This window comes from Sminthopsis crassicaudata, chromosome 1 (assembly GCF_048593235.1).
Source record: "Sminthopsis crassicaudata isolate SCR6 chromosome 1, ASM4859323v1, whole genome shotgun sequence".
Lineage (NCBI taxonomy): Eukaryota > Metazoa > Chordata > Mammalia > Dasyuromorphia > Dasyuridae > Sminthopsis > Sminthopsis crassicaudata.
This window is the reverse complement of record NC_133617.1, coordinates 83,633,358-83,654,947: the sequence shown is the minus strand read 5'-3', so window position 1 is coordinate 83,654,947 and position 21,590 is coordinate 83,633,358. Positions and strand designations below refer to the sequence as shown.

At 39.9% G+C, this 21,590-nt stretch overlaps 1 protein-coding gene across 5 annotated transcripts in view; it reads left to right on the top strand.

Moving 5' to 3' along the window:
• Positions 1-21,590, top strand: part of PTP4A3 (protein tyrosine phosphatase 4A3) — a 213,327-nt gene that overhangs the window by 106,436 nt on the left and 85,301 nt on the right. Inside the window, exon 1 of one of the 5 annotated variants that reach the window (XM_074264636.1) lies at positions 13,614-13,900. The exons of the other annotated variants lie outside the window; for them this stretch is intronic. The gene's annotated coding sequence lies outside the window, so the exon portion shown is untranslated. Of the gene's footprint in view, positions 1-13,613; positions 13,901-21,590 lie in introns of those variants that run through there. 5 annotated transcript variants of the gene reach the window in all.

Below are 21,590 nucleotides of genomic sequence, written 5' to 3'. Positions count from 1 at the left end.
TGAAGCATGTTAGGAAAGAAAAAATCAGAGCAAAAGGGAAAAACTACGGAGAGATTAAAAAAACAAAAAAGAACATACATAACATGTATCTATATCTTCTACATGCACATAGTTGTTTTTCTGTCCTGTTTCCATTAGACTATGAGCTTCCTGAGGCTTTTGCCTTTCTTTATGTCTCCAGTGCTTACCTTAGTGTCCATTTTTTGGTTGTGTTCAGTTGTTTCAATCATGTCATGATCCCATTTGGTGTCTTTTTAGCAGAGATACTGGAATGGTTTGTCATTTCCTTCTCCAGCTCGTTTTACAATCGAGGAAACTGAGGCACACAGACTTAAGGGACTTGTCCAGGGTCACACAGCTGTAAAGCGTCTGATTTGACATTTAATTTGTGTCAAATTTGGTCAAATTTGAACTCAGGAAAATGAATCTTCCTAACTCCAGGACTGGTCATGTATCCACTGAGCCACTTAGTTGCCCCATTTGTAATAAATGTTTCTTGAACGGAATTGGATGAGATATTCTTATTGTTCAGATGGAAGTTAATGAATATTAAATCAGCCCACAAAGCTGGGCTCGGAGATCAAGGCAAGATGATTGGGATGGAGGAAAGTATCCTTTAAAGGCTTCCTCTGGCATCCCTTTGGTTATAACTGCATTTGAACAATTGACAGATAGCATGGAGTAGTAAAGGGAGTACTCTGATTACAAATTTGCTGTGTGACTTTGGATAAATTCCTTTACCTCTCTGTACCTTAGTCTCCATGTATTTAGAAAGGGAATAACTCTTCCAGTATTTGCCTCTCTATAGTTTGTAAGATAAGTGTCTTGTAAACTTTAAAACCCAACAGAAATATGTCATTTTAATATTCAAATCATCTTTCTCTTATACTTCCTTCTCTTCACTTACACAAATGCCACCAGATACAAGCCCTCATCACCTGTGCTTGGACTCTGCAGTACTCTGCTGGCTGATCTCCCTGACTCACATCTCTCCCCTCTCCAGCCTACCCATCACTCAGCTGTCATAGTGATTTTGCTACAGCTATGTTACTCCCATACTCTACAAACTCCAGTGACTCCCAATTACCTCCATGATTAAAAAATGATAATAATAAAATAAAACAAGTAAAACAAAACAAAATAAAGCAACAGCCCTTTCTCTTCTTTGACATTTAAAGTTCTTAAAACATGGCCCCTTTGCATTTTCCCAGTCTGCTTTCTCTAGTTTTCTTCATCTTGCCAAACTGGCTTTTTAAACTGTTCCTTGCCTATAACATGCCATGTTTTGACTTTGCATTTGCCCTGGCTCTCTCCATGCCTGGAATTCTTTCCTTCCTTGCCTCCAATCTATAGCTTTTTGGACTTCCTTTAAGACTTAGCTCAAATTCTAATCTGCAAGATGCCATCCCTCTTTCTGCCTCCCTCAGTCCCTTCCTTCTGAGTTAATTTCTATTTATATTGTAACTATCTTGTCTGGTCAGTATTGCTTTCATATCTGTCATTTATTATGTAAATTCCTGGAGGGCTTTTTTTTGGCTTTCATTGTCTCCTCTAAGTTCAGATCCTACCTCAAATCCCACTAACTAGTTGGGTGGCCTGAGGAAAAGCATTTGATCTATATCTGCCTTAGTTTTCTCATCTGTAAAAATGGGTGTTGTGAGAGTATAATGAGATAATATTTATAAAGTGCTTTGTAAACCTTAAAGATTTCTAAAAATGTTGCTATTATTATTGTTGGGATTTGTCTTTGATCCAGTCAAAACCAGATCTAGGGTTTAGCACAGAGTTGTTAAACATAGCACTTAATCAATACTTATTGATTGTCTTTTTCTTCAGTGGTAAGGGAATGCAACTTTAATAGTGGAATTTTAGGCATAGAAAGGGAGGTAATTTGGGGACTGACTCCTCTCTTCTCCCTCTCAGATCTCACTGCATAGCGACCTCTTACTTTGCCTATATAACGTCTGGAATCACCCTCTATAGGACTGAATTCTTTATTTTCTATCCTTTTCATCACTCCCATCCCTTTATTTTCCCTTACTCCACCCCCATTTTCATGGGGGACTCATAATAATAATTCAGTGGTTTTCTCCCTCTGGTAGGTTATAAGAATATTTCTATTTCCATTTTATAGATAAAGATTGGTTAGGTGACTTGCTTAGAGTAAGCTCATAGAGGTCAGGATGTCAACCCAAAGTCTCCAGCTCCTTAACTTTTTTTTAATTAATAGTAGGCAAAGATAGTTTTTAACATTCACCTCTGGAAAACCTTGTATTCCAAAATTTTCTCCCTCACTCCTCTCCTCCATCTCCCCAAGACGGCAAGCAATCAATGGAGGTTAAACATGTACAATTCTAAACAGATTTTCATATTCATCATGCTGTGCAAGAAAACTCTGTTCAAAAGAGGAAAAAATGTGAGAAAGAAAGAAAAAAAAATTAACCAACAATTTTTAAAAAGGTGAAAATACTACACTTTGGTCCACATTCAGCCTCCATAGTTCTCTCTCTGGATGAGAGATGGTAATTCCATTCCAAGTCTATTGGAATTGCCTTGAATCACCTCATTGTTGAAAAGAGTCAAGTCCATCACAGTTGATTATCATATAATCTTGCTATTGCTTTGTATAATGATCTCCTGGTTCTGCTCATTTCACTCAGCATCAGTTCATGTCTCTCCAGGCATTTCTGAAACCAACCTGCTGATCATTCATTATACAATATTATTTTATTACAATAATATTCCATAAAATTCACATACCCTCACTTATTCAGCCATCCACTCAGTTTCCAGTTCCTTGCCACTACAAAAAGTTGCCAGTGTTTTTTGAGGACTTGCTAGAATGCAGAGACTGTATTATGAAAGATGAACTAGACTAGTAAATTGACAAACTTTCACTTGTTATGTGTTTCAGACACTGTTAGATGTTGGTGATATCCCTCTCAGAGCTCCAATTTTGATTGGGGAATGGGAGCAGGGAAACAACAGACAAGAACTGTGTCCAAATATAGACAGCCTGAATTGGAGATAATCCTCAGAAAAAAAGGGCACTGGCATTAAGGGGTTCTTATCCTTAAGTAGTTTATAGCCTCCCTTTGGGTACTGAGGGACATAGACACACATCTGTAACATAAGGCAGTGTGCAATCTGAGGGGTAGACCAGAACGTTGTAGATCCTTTTTTTCTGGGGTTTGAGGGGAAGAGATTCACTTTGACTGGGGGATAAATCAAGGAAGGCTTCATTCAGTATGTATGAGCTGTTCTTGTATAACTCAGATCAGTTTATGCTCAATGCTTGGAGTTAGGGATTAGAGGAAAATTTGGGGGCTTGCTTCCTAGAGGCCTCATCCTCTTCAAAAACAGGCTCCCTTTCCATTCTTACTTCTTTGCTTTCCACTCAGGTCTCTCTTTTTTTCTGCCTTGGGTTTTACCTCCCTCTTTGACTTCTCCCTTGATAGGGCCTCAGAGTTGGGGAACTGAGTCCTGATCCCAGACCCAATGAAACAGTCAAATCTAAGGAGAGGATTATGATTCTCTGGGGAATTGGCCTTGCTACTTCCTTCCATTTCTTTTTTCTTTTTTAACATTTCTCTGGGGGGCAGCTAGGTGGCGCAGTGGATAGAGCCCCAGCCTTGAATTCAGGAGTTCAAATCTGGTCTCAGACACTTAACACTTCCTAGCTGTGTGACCCTGGGCAAGTCACTTAACCCCAGCCTGGGGGGGGGGGGATTTCTCTATCTCTGTCTGTCTCTGTTTATCTCTGTGTCTCTTTCTCCATCTCTCTCTGTCTCTCATTTATCTTTCTCTTTTGACCCTCTCTTCCCCTCTCGTTCTATCTGCTTTTTTCTGTATATATCTGTATATATCTTTCTGTCTAATTGTCTAGCTATCTGTCTGTCTGTTTGTCTCTGTCTCTCTCTGTCTTTCTCTGTCTCTGTCTCTCTGTCTCTGTGTTTGTCTATCTCTGTCTCTGTCTCTCTGTTTTCATCTTTTCTCATCTCTGTCTTTCTTATCCATCTCTTCTGGTTATATTTGATCTTTTTTTTCTCTCTTTTAGCTTATATCTTTCTCTTTCTTCCTCTCTTTAGTTCTCTCTCCATCTGTCTTTCTCTTCTTTCTTCCTTTTCTTCCTTCTTTGTCCATCTTCCTGTTTCTGCCTTTCTGCCTCCTCTCTCTCTCCCTCTCTGCCCTTTTCAACTCCCCTTTACTCCCTTATAAATTGAATCAGAGGGAAAGCAATAATTCCTCAGATTCTATCTCCACTCCTTCCTTTCCCCCCGAGGATCTTGGTCCAATTTTGTCTTCTTTGAGAAGAACAGAGGTAGGGATTAGAAGATGAGGGAGAAGGGGAAAGAGCATAGATAGCCCTGTCTCAAGCCTGGTAGTTAAAGGGGGGTGATTAGGGGATACCTTTTGCCCAGGCAGGATTTCACTTAAAAATTGTCAGAATGATATTCAGAGATGAGGTTGTTGTAAAGGGGTGGGAGGAAAAGGGTGTTTACGAGCTCCATTCCATTCCTCTTTTCTTTGGGAAAGATTGATGAGACCTGCTCCAAGTCCAAATCCAGAGAGGGTATTTGACGTGAATGCGACGTTTGCAGACTCCCAGCTGTTGATAGGGGAGGGCCGCTGAAGAAGGAGGGGGTGATCTTCCAGAAAATAAAAACCGGATTTCACTTCGCAGGGTCTCCTCCCCCCGGAGGCGTTCTTTTCTGGCAGCTTGGGAGCTAGAAGGCTATGGAGATGTCCTCAGTGAGTATGGGTCTGGGCCAGCGGAGGGGCACTAGTTTTTCCTTCAGGGGCCTGAACTCCTAGGGTGGAGGCTGCTGTACTTTCTGGCCCAAGTTTGGGGGTGAAGCATCTGTCTTAAGGAAGCCAAGGGACAAGTGTAACAATGTCATATTAGAGATATTGGACGTGAAGTCAGGACATCTGGATTCAAATCCTTTTTGCAGTGCTTAGCATGTGACTTTGGGCAGGTCAGCTAATTTTTTCTTATAATTTTTCTTATATTTCCTGCTACAAGGTGTTGTGAAGAAAGCACTTTGTAAGCCTTAAAATGCTTTAGAAATATGAATAACCCTTATTATTGTTATTGATAGTAGAAACATGGATTTGGTGTTTTGGGCAGGTGCTAGATCCTGAGATTGGATTATGTGGAGAAATGGGATCTGGTTTATCACTGGCTTACTGTGTCACCTTTGACCCAGTTGTTTCATGGGCCTTGGTGGTTTTCTCTGTGAAATGGGGAGATTACTTCCTGGCTTTGTGGGCATTGCAGGGATAATGTTGAAGGTGGAGGACACAAGAATATTCTTGAAAAGAATTTGAACTCTCAGGAACAAAGATGATATGGAATTCCTAATTCTACTATATGTCACTATTAGAGCCACAGAGAAATGAGATTGTGGTTGTGTTAAATGAGTCCTGAACTGAATTGAATTGTGTAGCCCTTGGTCTAGTCACTACCCTGCTGCTCAATTTAGGATTCAGTACCTTCTTGCTTCTCTTTCTTGTTCTCTTATAGGAAGTGTACTGGCTAGTCAATAAATCTCTTTTTCAGCTATGGGATATTATATCCTATGCCATCCCACAGTCTGTGTTTTAAGCTCTAAGGTACCTGAGGCAACTAAGGTGGCCATATGGTAGAGGTTTGACTCTGAGTTCAAATCCGGCCTCAGAAACTTAGTAGATCTGTGGCTCTGGGCAAGACCCTCAATCTCTGAAAACCTCAGTTTTCTTATCTGCAAAATAGGAGCATCTTCTTCACTGGGTTGTTTGGATAAAGTGAAATAATATTAGTAAAGCACTTAGCACTGTACCTGGCACATAGTAGATACTATATAAATGCTTATTCCCTCGCTTCTTCTCTTCATTTTTCTGCTAAGATAGTCTTTTTTCTGTGCTCTAAAGTCCATCCCAGTCCTGATGAAAAAGCAAGGACTGTGGGGAGGGGGGAGGAAGGGAAAGACTTTCTTGCCTTTAGGGACTCAAGAGAGCTTTAAAAAGAGCTAAGGTGCTAGTCTTCATTCTTGTAGATGGCCCGAATAGGAGGAATAAACTTAACCTTGCTGTGAGATACAGAGCAACGCAAGGCAGAATTTCACATTCCACCAGGACTTTGGGGATTCCTCCTAGCTTCAGACCTATGATTTCATGATCCCTTAAACCTTTTTGAAATGTTGGAAAAAACCTTAGAGTAAAAGTCCAAAAGAAGACTTGGCTCTGAAGTGAAAAATCTGTTTTGGTCCCTTATTCTCCCTGCCCTTTTAAGATGAGGAAACTGAACATACTTTTGACCATTACGAATTTTTATATCTCGTTTCTATAACACTTTGCAATTTGAAAAACAAAAAGCAAAACTCTTCTTTACAGTAAGCCTACAAGATTGATAGAACTAATAGACTGTTCTGACTTTGCAGAAGAGGAAGTTGGGACTCTGAGTAGCTCAGGGTCCCGTAGAGATAATAAGTGACAGAGGGTGCTTTGGAACAGGGCTGGATTCGCAGTCCTTAGCTTCTCTGGCCAGAGAGGCTGTGTATACTGCTGCCCTCTGGAGGAAGGCAGAGCTGCTTTCCCCCTACTTGTTGGTCACCCTTGTTAAATAATTTTGCAGATTGTTAGTGGACTTCCTCTTCTCTCTGTGTAAAAACCCTGTCATCTTTTCTAACTGTTGTAAGGATGCCTTTCTCTAGGAAGCTTTCTCCTAAGTTGTGCTTGGGCTGAGAAAATTGGGCTGAGTCTACAGAGACAGTTGGGTGGTTCAGTGGATAAAGCACCAGACCTGGAGTCAGGAAACTCATTTTTTCCTGAATTCAAATCTTAGACACTGTGTGCCCCTGGGCAAGTCACTTAATCCTGTTTTCCTCAGTTTCCTCATCTGTAAAATGAGTCTGACATTTCTGGTTATGTTTCTTTTTCTTTTTTGTGTGTGTGTATGAGGCAATTGGGGTTAAATGACATTTCCAGGGTCATATAGCTTGGTTAAATTTTTGAGTCTGAATTTGAATTCAGGTCCTCCTGACTCTAGGACTCGTGCACTATCCACTGTGCCATCGTCCCTCTGACTGTTTCTGGTGCAGATAACTACAGGGATCAGAAGAGGCTTCGTGTAGAGGTAGGTGCCTGAGAAGAGCATTGAAGAAAGTCAATAAGATGAGAGAGGAGGAAGAAGATTTCAGACATAAGAAACTACTTGGACAGAGGGGGAAGATGGAGATGTCTTTTTGAAGGCAATATAAGATTCTGTTAGGTTTTTTGCTTTCTGGGTAACATTGCTGACCCATATTGAATTTGAAGTTCACTAAAACATTCAGACCTTGAGGAAGTTAAGCTTGCAGTCCATTAACAATGCCCTCCTTCCTCCTTGGTCTTTTCTGATTATCTGTGAATTAAAAGATGAGAGAGGGAGGGAAGAGAGGGAATGAGAGAAAATGAGAGACAGATAGACAGGCAGAGAGATAGAGATACAGAAACAGAGAGAAAAAGAAACAGCAAAGATAGAGACAGAGAGAGAGGCAGAGAGAAAATGAGAGAGACAGAGACAGAGATGGAGGGTATATATTCAGCAGAGTGAGGTCCCAATGGAGGAGGGGGAAGAAGCATGTGAAATTGAGGACACCCAATTCAGAGGAAGGGACACCTCTTTCTTAGCTTGGAACAAAAGAAAGACTGGATGTGGCCAAAGTGTTATTTTAATGGATGTGAATTGAAAGATATAAACAAACATAAAATCACGGGGTCCAAGGTCCTTTCAGTTCTGACATCCTTAACTGTCTGTTTCTCTGGATCTTACGGAAATGGATGTTCCCTTTCTGTTTCTATAGTATTCATATCCTATAGTATCCATAGTCCACTTGTTGGAAAACCCAGTATTGCCTTGGAGAGAATGATGGCCTGGGCTTAGGGAAACTGGGCTTTGCATCTTAGCTCTTGTGTTTATAGTCTGTGTGGTTTGGGGCAAGCCAGTTGTCCTCTCTGAACTATGGTTACCTTACCTCTCTAACTGTGAAGAGAATACTTTTACTGCCTACTTCACTTCACTTAGGAAGAAAGGATTTTGGAAGCAGTAAGGCAAAGGTGCCCAACCCTTGTCTTCTGTTTTCTCTGCCAGAAAGAATGATCACTGGACTAGAAAGCACAGAACAAATATGGCTAATAGAGAATTGATATCCAAGTTAATTAGGAAGAGAGTAAGAGATCACTTAACATGCATAGATGAATTCAAGTCACCTGAACCAAATAAATTAAATCTTCAGATTCTGAAAGAATTGCCAGATGTCATTGCTAAGCCACCATCCTTGATCTTTGGAAGGTCATGGAAAGAGAAAGGAAGTAGTCTCATAGAACTGGATATGATATAAAGTATTATCTTGATTTTCAGAAGAGGAAAGATAGTGGAGCATGGAAACTATAGGCCAAAGAGCTTGACTTTGTTTCTTGGAAAAAGAAATAATTATTAAAAGGATTTGAGATGGAAGGGATTTAGAGTCCATCCATCCTCCACTCAGCTGCCAGAGTGACCATGTTATTCCTCCTCTCAATAAGCTTCAAAAGCTCCCTATTATGTTAAAGATCAAACACCGAATTGTCTGTTAGGCTTTTAAAGTTCTTCATAATCTGGCCCACTAGGGCAGCTAAGTGGCAAGGTGGGGAGAGTGCCAAAAGTCAGGAAGACTCATCTTCCAGAGTTCAAATCTGGCCTCAGACACTTCTTAGATGTGTGACTCTGGGCAAATCACATTACCCCATTTGTCTCAATTTCCTCAGCTGTAAAATGAGCTGGGGAAGGAAATGACAAACCACTCTATTATCTTTGCCAAGAAAATCCCAAATGGGGTCATGAAAAGTCAGACACAACTGAACATCTTACTCTTTCCCTGTATGTATCTATAACTCAGTGCCTTTTTGATGGCTTTTCACCTTGCTTGCAAAACTCCTCTTCCTTCCCTCCCCTTCTTGACATCATTCAGTTCTAAGCTCAGATAATAACTTTTCTTGGATGTCTTTTTGAATGTCCCTCAGTGCTAGTGCCTTCACTCTGAGATTACCACCAAATTACCCTTTATTTCTCTTGTGTGTTATTGTTCAGTCATTTTCAGGAGTGTCCAATTCTTTGTTGCCCCCAGTTGAGATTTTCTTGGTAAAAATACAGGAATGGTTTGCCATTTCCTTCTCCAGTTTATTTTACAGATAAAGAAACTGAGGCAGATAAACTAAAGTGACTTGCCCAGGGTTATATAGATAGAAAGTATCTGAGGCTGAATTTGAACTCAGCTTTTCATGACTCCAGTTCTATCAGTATACCCACTGTGCTATCTAGAGACCCATCTCTTGTACATACATAGTTGTTTACCTGTTTTCCCTCTTGGAAAGTAAGCTTTTTGAGAGGCAGGAACTATTTTTGTCTTGGCATCCCTCTTGTGGTGCCTGAGAGATAGTGAATGTTTACAAATGTCTGTTAACTTGTTGATCTGTGAGGTATGTGGCTTGGTGGATAGAGAGCCTGTTGTTAGGAAGGCCTTGATTTAAATCCTGCCTTTGACAAATGCTGGTTCTATGACTGGGGAGAAATCAGTTACCCTCCTACTGTCCCTGCCTAGTCTAAGTGATTCTCTATGACTTTAAATTGCAGAAAAGATGCTTTTCTTGGATGATAGAGGGAATTTCTTTATCTGCAGTTCACCATATTAGTGAAAAAATCAAATCTAGCCCTTTCCTACCTTTGTTCCTATCCCTATTCTATTAAAAGGAAGGTTAGTGAACACTAGAAGAGGAAGCAGCAAAAAAAAAAAAACAACAAAAAAAAAACAACAAAAAAACCCCCCCAAAACAGGGTGTCTTCATCAAAAACAAATCTCAATACACAACTGACTTTTCTTTTTTGACATTGCTGCTAGACTTAGGGAGATTGGAGTGGCTGGTGGGATATTTGAGATATATTCACCTAGATGTTAGCAAAGTATTTAGCAGAATTTCTCTCTTAGGCTGTTCTTATCGGAAAGACCAAGTGACCTGGACTGGATAATTGTCTCTCTAAGTAGATTCAGAAATAATTGAATGTCTAGACCCAGAGAGGAGAGAATAAGAAAGAAAGAAAAGGAGAGAGAAAGTGGTAATACATTGGATTGTGTTTGTTCTTTGTTTTCAAAAATGACCATGGTATCAGGGAGGTGATGCCATGACATACAAGTGAACTGGACTTAAGTTAAGAAGGGCTGTGCAAAGTCACCAACCTCACTTCCTCCTCTGGAGCCCTCTAGGTCCAATGGCCAGATATAGATCAAGATGATTGGAGAGGGCTCTGGATGCAGTTTGACTGAGGCAGTGCCCAATCAGTGATTAGGTCTAGGTAAGAAATGAGACAGAGGATGGCCTCTTTTACCAAGTTAAAAAAAAAATCAATCTGAGAGAGGAAAACTCTCAGGGTTTCTGATACAATAGAAAGAATTGCTATTTGCATTCACTCTGAGCCAATCAGGACACAAAGATCTAGTGGGTCTTGGACTGCAACCTGTTGCTAGTCAATTATTGAGAGCCAGAATCATTTGGGTTTAAGGCACTGTCTTAGTCCATAAATCCTAATGTATCATGTGTGATTTCAGCAATTAAAATTTATATTCCTTTGGGCAGAGCATTCAGAGGTAAAGATATGATACCCTATATGGATAGAGGGAAGGGAAGAGAAAGAAGAAAAGAAAAAAGAAAAGAAAAGGAGTAGTAGTGTTGCCCAACTGGACAGTTCCAGTTGGGTCCCCAGTGGGCAGCTTCCACTCCCACTCAAAGAAATTATTTTTCTCCTTTGTTCTCGAAGAAGACCATGTCATCAGGGAGGTGACACCATGACATGCAGGATTAAAAAAGACCTGACTCTTGGGCTGACCCTAATAAGATGGAATTTAATAGAGATAAATGTAAAGCCATGCATGGATTGAAGAAAAAAATACATTTCACAAGTACAAGATAGGTAAAGTCTACAAGATAGTAGAATGTCTAAAAAAGAAAGTCTACAAGATAGTAGAAAGTCTAAAAAAGAAAGTCTATAAGATAGTAGAAAGTCTAAAAAAAGATTTGGGCTTTTGAGTGGATTGCAAGTTTAATATGTATCAACAATGGGATAAGTCTCCCCTCTCATCTTTATTTTCAGTGTTGTAGCAAGCTTCTGGTGAAGAAAGGTTGGCTGTTGGCAAGTGTTTTAGACAAATGCCTGGGTGGGTACGTTGTGGTAAATGACTTATCCCAAGATCACTTAGACAGCATGTGTCTGAGGTGGGCATCAAACCCAGACCTTCCCCTCTTAGAGGACTGATCTCTGTCCATTGTACCATGCTGCTTTTGGACACTTCTCCATTCTTCCAGGTTGTACTGAGCTTGGGAATCACTATCAGCGAGATGAAGCTCTCCCTCTTCTTCAAGGCTTAGTATACCCAGACACAGACACACACACACATATACGTGCTCACACATGCATACACACATGTATAAAGTAGCATGTATATATGTATATAAGTCTATCTATACATGTGTACACATAAGTGCCACCTTATACATTAAGGCTTTCCTTAATTGAGAAAGTAACTTCTGCCCTCCTTGGATTCCTAGAGTTCCTCTTTTGCCCCTTCTCATTCTTCCTTCTATCTGACTTATTTGTCAGGTGATTAGCATTTGGCTTATTCCACATATTAAAACTGTAAGTTTCTGGAGAGCATCAGGTATTTAATTTTTCATCTTGTTATCTCCAGTACATACAGGGCTTTGCGAATAATAGACACATAATAAATGTTTGTTGAATTAAATGGAACTCTTGTTTAGGTACGGATCATGTTGGTTGATCTTTGAAAAGCCTTCTGACTCTGAGATTCTGAATTAGGTGAACTGAATTGAATCGGCATAGGATAGGAGAAGGGAATTCTTTAATTTGGAGTTGGAGTTTCTGAATGGAAATCCCAGCTCTCGGTGCACTATCTTTGTGACCTTGTACAGACCCATTCCCAGCTCTCTAAGCCTTAACTTCTCCTCGGAGAAATGAGGGGGGGGGCACTTTTTTCAAGCAATCAGGAATAAATGACTTGCTCAGGGTCCCAAAGTTAGTAATTGTCTGAAGCCAAATTTTTACTCAGATTCTTCTGATTTCCAGGACTGGTACTCCATCTATTGTGTTTACCTAGCTGCCTCTATATGATTTTTAGGGCCTTCTGCCTCTAAATCCTTTGACCTTCATGTCTTGGGAAAATCTACATTCACTAGTGGAGATTCCATCATGTCCATAAGACTGAATTAGCTAGGGTAGGAATGAAGTTTATAGAATGAAGAAGTTTAAAGAATTCATAGGAATGAAGATAGATTTTGGGTCTACAGCAGAAATGCATTTCTGTCTTTTCCTTACTTTCTCAGAAAAAAAAATAATAATTCTAACAAATTTTCTGGGTCCTCAGCATTTCAATCAGCTGACTGATTTGATGGTAAGAGCAGCCCTGATTACAAAGGAACAATACTGCTTATTAAATAGACAAGCCAGGACTTCTTGATCCAAATGATGTTGCCCCTTCAAAGATGCTGCCTCAGGAGGCTATGGGTAGGATTTGAGTGCAGCTGCTTCTGCCGCTGATACCATCATGAAACACCTAACGTCATGTTTGGTATTGTGGGTACAAGTTCCCAGAACTATCTTAGGCACACCTTGTCTGTGACCAAAAATGGGATTCCTTGGTCTGATCTCCTGCTTCATTCCTCAGACTTGTATCTGAATGACTGACTTACTCCTGAAATATGAGGATTTGCCTCTATTGAGGACTTGTAAAATATATTCTATAGGTGGTCTCCATAGAGGACACAAGATATATTTTGAGGGATGGTTAGCCTCATACTAAGGATTTATTTCAATTAAAAAGCGGTTTTTAAAAAACTACCTACTTTATATAAGATATTATATCTTGTACAAAGATAAAAAGAAACAATTCTTGCCTCAGAAAAGTGTATGTTCTTCTGGAGTACAGAGCCAATATGTAGCAAAAAGGCATAAGATGTGTCAATACTTAGTATATACAACATAAACAATTTAACTTGAAGGAAGGAAATCAGCTATATTGAAATACAATGGATACCAAGTAAAGAATCCCTTCAGTGAAAACTCCTTTTCTGACATCTTATTATTCTGGAAAATTTCTTCTTCTTTTTAGGGGAAAATAAAAAGAGAGAAAGGGGGATGGACTGCTATTAGTCAACAGTATTTATTAAGCTGTGGCACCCAAGATGTGTTTTGAAGGAAGCTGAGGATTCTTAGAGTGTGAAGGTGGGAAAGGAACATATTTTAGACATGGCAGCCCTTTGTACAAAGGTGTGAAAGTGGGAGATGGACTGTCATGTAGAGAGAACTGCTAATGTTCCACTTAATTAGAATAGAGAGTATGTGAAGAGGAATAATAGAGATAAGGCTGGAAAGGTAGGTGGGAACCAGTTTGAGGAGGGCTTTGAATAACAGGTTTAGGAAAGAATAGCCTAAGGAGACATTTTGGAAAGGGAAGACACTTATTCACATAACAAAGTCAGAATTCTAACATGTCAGAGATAAAAGGAGCCTGAGAACATAGAATGTTAGAACTGGAAGGGAGCTTAGAATGTAGAATATAGAATGTTAAGTTATGAGAAGGATTGTTAAGAGATAGTGTAGTCCAACCCCTTTAATTTACAGAGGAGGAAACTGAGGCTAAGAGATGGGAATTGGTTTGCCTAGGATTATAGAGGTGATTAGCTGTGAAGGTAAGCATGTTACTGAAAGAAGAGAGAGAATGTCAGCTGGATTCTATAGTTAGCATCAAATCCAAGTAACCAGAGATGCTCTGAAAAGTCTGGTAGCAGAGGATCAGAATTAAAAGGAGACCTTTTGGATGCTTCCTTAGAGGTAAATGGGATGGAAAATAAGCATTCCTTTTGCCTGACTCTCCATCTTCATGTTTAAATTACTGAGAAAGAAAAAAAATTACTCAGAAAGAGGGAGAAAAAGAGAATCTCTCTCTCTTTCTCTCTCTCTCCATATATATATATATATATATATATATATATATATATATATATATATATATATATATATATATATATATATATATATATATATATATATATATATGTATACAGAGATACATAGATAGACAGATATACACATATACAGATATATATATCTGTATCTCCATATATATATATATATATATATATATATATATATATATATATATATATATATATATATATATATATATATATATATGTCTCTATCTCATCTCTGTCTCTTTTCCCCCTTCCTCCTTTCCTCCTTCCCTCCCTCCCGTCCTCAGAAAGCAGGAAATAGATTGTCTCTGTCTCTTTTTCCACATCTATCTCTTGTAGTTCCTTAAAGACCCAACTTCTGATGCAGATCTTTTTTTCTGAATTTCTTAGCAATTAGTACCTTTTCATCCAAGAATGATGTTTAGTCATTTTTAGTCATATCCTACTTAATGACCTCATTTGGGATTTCCTTGGCAGGGGTCCTGGAATGGTTTGCTATTTCCTCCCTAAGATCATTTTATGGATGAGGAAACTGAGGCAAACAGAGTTAAATCACTTGCTCAGAGTCACATAGTTGTAAGTGTGTGAAGCCACATTTGAATTCAGATCTTCTTGACTCCAGGCCTACATCCTTACCCTGTAGAACATCTAGCTGCTCTCATCCTAGGTTACCGTGTGTCTATTTGTATCTGCTTCCATATAAATTTATAAATTAGATGTTCATGTTATCTTCTGTAATAGAATGCAGTCTTCCTAAGATCAGGAACTATTTAATTTTTGTCTTTGAAATCTCAAATTGGCACAATCCTGGCACATAGCTTAATAAATGCTGTCTCCTTTCTAAAAAGAAGAAGTTTTCTAGTATAATAAGATTCTTAGGCAAGGAGACTTCACTAAACACTTTGGTCCAGCTGTGGGCCAGGTCTGAGAGGGTGGACAGAGGGAGAAATTAATGCTAGGGGCTTCCTGTATGTTTGCATAGACAGGACTCATTGACTTATAGGAAACAATGACAGAACAAGCCAGTTCATTATTCAGAATTAGATCGTGTGGTTCAGATTATATGTGCCATAAAAGAGAGATCTTGCTATGTGCTGAGGGTGATCAGAGAAGGATTCCTAGAGGAGGCAAACTTTTAGCCAAGACCCAAGGAACTGGTAAAATCTGGGGACCATAATTCTACTCAACTGAAAAATGCCTTCAACTCCCAAATTAATGGTTTCCCATGTGAATTAAAAAATGTCATTATTGAAGGCCAGAATTGACAGGTGGGTCTGGAAGGGACCTCAAGTGATATCTCATGTAGCCCTTTAATATTACTCCCCTGACAATGTTGGAGTTCCTTCTAATAAGTGTGTCATCATTGTCAGTATTTGAAATCCTCCTCCATTCAATTGAGTCAGAGTTCATTAATGGCCTGTCATAACCGGAGTTTTGTGTGTAGTATGAGGGAGTCACAGAGAGGTCTGAGAATGAGAGAGATAAGTGTAAATAAGTGTGATAAAGGCAAAGGAGAAGGTCAGACAGAACATCACGAGAAACCTGCAGCATGGACACATCACTTTGCCCTGGTCAAGCAAGGAAATTTCAATATTAATAATAACCAGCATTCATATAGTTATTCAGACCTGGCAAATGCATTTTTTATGTTCTTATCTCATATCATCTTCATAATAACCTTTTAAGTCAGTTCTACTTTTCACTGATGAGAAAACTGAAGCTCAAGGAGAATAAGTGATTTCCCAGGAGAGGCAGCATGTCATATTGGATCAGTACTGGACTTTAAATCAGGAAGACCTGAGTTCAAACTCTAACTCAGACACTTACTGTGTGATCCTGGGTAAATCATTTAACTTTTTGGTTGCTCAGCCATTTTTTTTGTAAGAAGAAGGGATCAGATTGATGATATTTAATCTAAGGTCCCTTCTACATGTACATCCTACAGGTTGGCTGTTTCTGTTTAAAGATTAGGCTTGAGATTTGAACCTAGTATTTCTTTCCCCATGCTGCATTCTCATAAGCAGGTTTCAAGGAGATAACATCTGAGTTAGCCCTTGAAGGGAGGGAGGAACTTGAAATTGTGTTGGATGAGGGACATTCTAAGTTTGGAAATGGGGGGGGGGGTTGAGAATGGAAAATAAAGAAGAGTTGGAATATATGAAATAAAGCCAGAAGGATACATTGGAACCAGACGTGGGAGAAGCTTGCTCCAGCAAGCATTTATTAAATGCCTTCTATATGCAAGGCACTAAGGTAAGCTCTGGATATGCAACAAGAAAACAAAACAATACCTGCCCCAAAAGAGCTTATATTCTAACACTATTGAATGCCAAGAATTTAATTTATTTTGCAAAGGCAATGGGGAACTATTGAAGGTTTTTGAGTGATGAAATAACATGAAGAGGAAGAAGTGGAAGACAATGATTGCTAGCATTTATGTGCTGCTTTAAGGTTTACAAAGCCTTTCAAAGATCATTTCATTTGATCTTCACAATTTGATCTTCTCCTTGGGAGGTGGGTGCTATTATTATCCCCAATTTATATTGGTGAAGTGACCTTCCCAAGTGACATGCTTCAATAAGTATCTGAGTCTAGATTTGAACTCAGGACCTCCTGACTTTAAAATGATGTGATCAGAGTGGTATTTTAGGAAGGTTACTTTGGTAGCAGTATCAAAGATGATTTAGGAATGGGGAAAACTAGAAGCAAAAAAAAAAAAAAGAGTTAGGAGCCTATTCTAGTCATTTAAGTGAAAGATATTTTCACCACATATTGGATGAAGGTAAGAAGGCAAGTTAATAAATGTCATGAAGCCCAGAGGGAAAGCTAACGTGCAGGATGATGGAAATGGCCTCCAGAAGACCTTGATGATTGAAAAGAGCAGGATTTGGCAAACTATGCCCTGTGGGCAGCCTGTTTTCGTATGGCTCCTGAGCTGACTGCTTTTTACATTTTAAAACAGAATACAGTAAAACTTTATTTAAAAACATTAAAACATTTCTCACTTGGACTGGGCAAAAACAGGTACAGCCTGTGGGCTGTAGATTGTTTTCCCTCAGGCTTAAAGCTATGGACTGAATCCACTAAGATGAAATTCAGTAGTTATGTGTTTGGGTACCAAAAAAAAAAATCAATTGAACAAGTATAAAATGTCATTCAACAAGCATTTATTAAGCATTCCTATGTAGTACCAGAGATATTTTTTAGAGGGACAAAATTTTTTTTGACAGTTGTTTGAAAAAGATCTAAGGGATTTAGTGGACTAGAAGATCAATTCAAATCAATTTTGTAGAGTAGTATTGCAACAACAACAACAAAGCTAAAGTGATCTTGGGCTGAAGTGGGAGAGGCATAATTCAGAAATAAGGAGACAATGACCCCTCTGCACTCTGCTCCTATCACACATCACCTAGATCCTTGTATTCCATCCTAGTAGCCAAGAAGGGTGTCAGTAAGGCTTCTTATCTAGGGAAGAGCCCCCACTAGTGCATGTCACACGAAAATCATTTGAAGATACAAGGGCCATGCTTATTAAGATGGCTTAGCTTTGGATGTAGCTGTGTCCAAGTATTTGAAAGGCTCTCTTGGGAACTTCTTGTTCTCTTTGCCCCATTTCCTAGCCCCCCATGGCAGAACCAGGAGCCATGAGCAGAAGTTACCAAAAAGCTGATTTAGATTAGATGTCAGAGATGTCATTTGCAAAGCATTGAGCTCAGTGTCTGGCACATAGTAACCTCTATATAAGTATCAGCTAATGTTATCATTATTAAATAACTCCCTGCTGCTCAGAATAGTCCAGAAGTAGAAATGGCTTCTTTCTTCAGGAAGCCTTTTCCTTGGGGGTCTTCAGTCAGAGCCTGGATGATCATTTATCAACGGATAATGGTGATCCATTTTTGAATATAGGTCAGACTTGTTGGCTGCTGAGGTATTTCTTGTTCTCAGATTCTATGAATTAAGTAGAGATGACCCAAAATAGGGTGCCTGCATTTAGGAGCAAAGAGAAAAAAATGGATAAGTGAGATGTTGTGAGCTGCATTCTATAGTACCTGTTAACTGATTGGGTATGGGGGTTAAGGGAGTGGGGAGTCAGAGGTTATTTGGGGTTGCTGAATTTGAGCCCATCTCAGCTAGAGATGATATTTTTGTTTTTCTGTAGGGAGTCCAGAGTTTGATGTCTCTCTGCGAAGGGATCAGGGCAGGTGAATAGATTACTTTGCAGAGATTCCTAACCCACTAATAGCATCTGTCTGAGAAAACCTCAGAGGCATCCCAACCTGTCTGCAGCAAAGTAGTGGTTTTGTGTTCTTCTCTAAGTGGGCAGCCTCTCCCTCACACTTGTAATCACCAGTCCTTTACTGCCCAGGTGGTAAGGTGTGGATTCCAGACCTCTCACAGGTGGCAGACAAGGTAGATGCTTTGTTAGCCAGCCTGAGGGCCAAGATAGTGGAAAGGTAAAGGCAGATCTCCTAGACTGAGGAGCACAGAAAAGGGAGCATAAGGCAGGGTTCAATCAAAAGGACCCAAGTAGTTCTGCCCATTTCCTTTTCTAGCCATATTTTAAATTTTAATTCCAAAGAAAGACTCTTCAATTAGAAGTCAGGAGATTTAGGCTCTAGGGTGGCTCTTAACAGTTCCTTATTATGTGACATTTGGCAGGTTTCTTCCTTTTTCGACTTTCAGATTTCTCTTTTATAAAATGAGAGAGTTTGATGAGATGAGTAGTATTAAGTAATGAAGACCTCAGTTCGAATTCTGCCTCAAGTACTTAATAACTGGACAAATCACTTGATTTTCCTGGTCCTGTTCTTCTCCTGTAAAATATGGAACTGGACAAATTAATCCTTCCAATTTGAAACTTATAAATTTATGACTAAGTGATCTGTAAGCTCTCTCTAGCTCTAACATTTTATGGGAAGTCACTGCTAGTTACAGCATTCTACTCTTGGTAACTAGCAATTCTTGTGTCTGGGCAAACTAAAAGTTACTTTTTAAAAAAAAATGGGAATGGAGGAAGAGTGCTACTGAGGTACAGAGGATAGTCTTACTGTTTAGAGAAAGTAAATAGTCCAAGATCCATAGAGTTCATCTTGGTGTCCTTAGGGGAGTGCTAGAATGAGAGGAGTGGTCACTCTGGGTGCCTGAGTAGTTCAGGGTGAGTAATCTCTATACTATTACATGAAGAAAGTGAACAATCCCTCTCCCCCACTTCTCCCAGAGAGGAGGATCACTTCTGGATGCTTACAGGCAGAGACAAAGCTCTAATCCTCCCATACTAGTTATGGCTCTGGGGCAACTAGGTGGTGCAATAGATTAGAAGGATGAGTTTAGAGTCAGGAAGACCTGAGTTTAGATTTGGCTGGGCAAAGTTACTTAACCCTGTTTGCCTCAGTTTTCTCCTATGTAAAATGAACTGGAGAAGGAAAATGTCAAACTGCTCCAGTTCTTTGCCAAGAAAATCCCAGACCAAAAGTTCTGTGTTCTAAAAATCCATGTTCTGTTCTTTATATGTTCTAAAAAAGTCCCTCTAAGATGACTTGATTTCCAGATTCTGAGATTCTGTGATCTGTTGTCCTTTGGAACACCTCCTTTCTTTTATTCCTCTCTTCCTTTCCCTTGGGCTTATTTTTCCCCTGTCTGCTGACTGAATTGCCTTTCACCTATGTTCTTCTACCTAATCCCTGGTTGCCAGTGAGAGACATCAGAAAGCTTCTTGTTGAAGTTCTTACATGCCTCTGTTTCGGAGTTGCCTTCTTGCTCCAGGCTCCTTCAGCCCACAGGTTCACTGGGGCTAGGTGTGATATGCTATGTCCTTATTGTGGAGAATTTTAGGTCTCTTTTTTCCCTGAAGGAAATGGAAAGCCCCCAAACCTATTGCTCTCCTGTTCCCACCTGCTAGAGATCTCCCTGTTCAAGAGCCCCAGAACCTATTTGCTGTAAGCCATGTAACCTCTAAGCTATGACGCAGGCAGGGGTAGGTCTGAGCTTGTAATTGTGGGCTCTGCATGACCCTTGGGGGTTGAGGGAGCTTGGAAAAGAACTGACACCAGATCTCTTCCAGGGAAATCTTAGTTTCCTGTCATGGCCTAGGATTTGGCTAAGAAACAACACCTTTACACCCAGTTAAAAAGTACATGTTGTGAATTGTCTTTCTTGAAGTCTTTAGCAGAGAAATGGCTGAGATGATTGGAGAGGCTACTTGTGGTCCCATGGCTCCATGATCTCATAGTAAATGTTTAATAAATGTCAAGTGAATGAATGAATGAGTAAATGAATAATAGAGACAATGTAGTGAACAGGGGAGGAGATTGGATTTGGAGTTAGTGAATCTGGGCTTGAATCAAAATTTGGACACTTAAGACCTCTCAAGTTTTTTTTTTTTTACTTTTTATAACTTAGTTTCCCCCTCTATATCATTTGGGGAAAATGGGCACATCTAGGTACCAAGGTGTGCAGTGGATAGTGCTCAAAGTATAGAGATAAGAGAACATCTGTACATTGACAGGATTGGATTAGATGATTGATTAGATTAATTAATAAAATTGTTAAGAGTTTTTGTACTATGGACCTTGTTGGCAGTCTGGGACCTCTTCTCACAATAAGGTTTTTAAATACACAAAAGAAAATTGCATAGGATTGAAGAGGAAACCAATTCTATTCAAATACACTTTTTTTTTTTTTTTTAAATAAGTTCACAGATTCCAAATTAAGAACTCTGACTCTTAGAATTTTTCTAGCTCTGACTTATTCTGTGTTTTCTTCCAGCTCTAACATTCTGTGTTCTGTGGTCCCTTCTGGCTCTGACATCTTTTGTTTTCTGGGCTCATAGAGCTTTGACATTCTGTGAAAGCCTGGAAACCAAGTCTTCCTGACAGCTAATTTGGGCAGCATCTAGGTCAAGATCGAGGATACCAGGCATAGGGCCCAAAAAGCATGAACAGGACAGGGCTAGCTGCTGTGCCCACAGGCTCTCATTGGCAGACTACCTTCACGTTTTCATTGAAGTTGGTGACATGTCAGGACACCTGGTTAAAAGGAAGAACAGGGAGCTAGGGAAAACTATGGTAGGACAGCAGGAGGTTGGTTCTGAGAGTCACCTGGCTTAGTAGGGAGTGCCATCTTGGAACTGGGAGGTAGATTCTCTGGCCCATTTCAGGGTACCTAGGGTACCTCCATCCTCATCCCAATTCCGTTTAGCATGCCAAATGAGCCCTTGTTTACTTGATATTTACAATCCTCTCTGGGGCTGCCTGCCAGGAGTTAATGAAAGCCTTTCTGGCCCTTGTCCTTCAAGACAACCACTTACTAGTTGACTCTGCAGAACCTGCAATTCCCAACAGGGAGGTCCTCCCCTCTCCATACTTTGAGCCCCACCCCCAGCCCTCCTCAGTTGCTAGAGTAGCAATCCTCCTGTGCCTTGGGCCCTGTGTTTATTCTACAAGGCTATCTATCCCAGGTTGGGGGTATAGTAGGGGAGGGCAGATCTGCAAGCCAACACCCCATGCTACCTTTAAAGCACCTTGTGCTTGGGTTAGACCAACCCAGAG